Source organism: Cynara cardunculus, assembly GCF_001531365.2.
Source record: "Cynara cardunculus var. scolymus isolate 2C chromosome LG 12, CcrdV1, whole genome shotgun sequence".
Taxonomy (NCBI): Eukaryota; Viridiplantae; Streptophyta; class Magnoliopsida; order Asterales; family Asteraceae; genus Cynara; species Cynara cardunculus.
The window spans coordinates 24,884,305-24,885,597 of NC_037539.1; positions in this window are offsets into that span (position 1 = coordinate 24,884,305).

Sequence of the window (1,293 nt, forward strand, 5' to 3'; positions counted from 1 at the left end):
TCATACATGATGTTCATATGTCTATATATATATATATATATATATGTGTGTGTGTGTGTGTGTGTGTGTGTGTTCATTTGGTTCTTACATTAATAAAAAAATGAGATTTTTTGATTTTGTAACTCCCAATTAATTATATGGGAGTTACAAAAAAAATAAAATTACCTAAATACCATTTTCCCCTTTGTTCACATATGGTTTTTTGAAATTGTAAATTTAAAAAATTAATTTTTATCATGATTAATTACAACCATTTACTGTAAGAATCAATAGCCAAGATTGGTTAACATTTGAACCAGCCCCTATATATATATATATATATATATAGAGAGAGAGAGAGAGAGAGAGGTAAGATTAAATGTTAACCAAAATTTTTGTGTTAACTTTACAAACCATTTCAACCAATCATAATCCATGTTTCTATTAGGTTTTTATCTAGCTTACAATTTAATGTCAATGGTAGTTGAGTAATTTCATTTTTTATGTAACTCCCATATCATAATTAGGAGTTACAAAATCATAAAATCTCTACAAATGTGCATTTTTAATATTGATATATATATATATATATATATTTTTATTATTGATCTTTCATTTTTATTGTTTTATGAGTTTGTGATTCGTGGAGGAAACACGGTAGTAAAATCTTCGATATCTTTCAAGATATTATGGATAAACGCATTGAAAAAGAACTCTACAACATTGAAAAAATTAAAACGGTATATAGTGACAATCGGAGTTCAAGTGTAGGAAGTGAAGAAAATAACCAAAGTGAATGTCTTGGTAATGGATTAATATTTTATTGTACTCGTTTTAATCGAAATTATGTTCATTATGATATGTTGTGTTTTTTGTAGTTCATATTAATTGTGTTGGTAGTTATTTCTGTAATTATTAATACGTACCTAATTCACATGTTAAATAGAATTACATGCACGTCCCATTTTCATATGGTCATATATAACCGACTTTTATGAATCATGAACAATTATGTTCATGTTACTACTCTCATTTGAGTATATATAACACTTCATGAACGAAGTTTTGTGTCATATGAACACAAGTGTCATTTTTGAAGCTCCAAATCTTTATATTTGTATAAAGTGCTTGCACCTTGTGTTCATATATGTCAAATTGGGTAAGTGATTGCACCCGGTGTTCATAGTATCGGGGTTATGTGTTCATATATTTTCTACGATATTCTCTTCCTATGTGGCTTGATCATGTTCATAATTTGTTCATATATGTTCATGTCAACTTAACGGGCTGTTGGTGAAAAATTTGCTCTCAAAT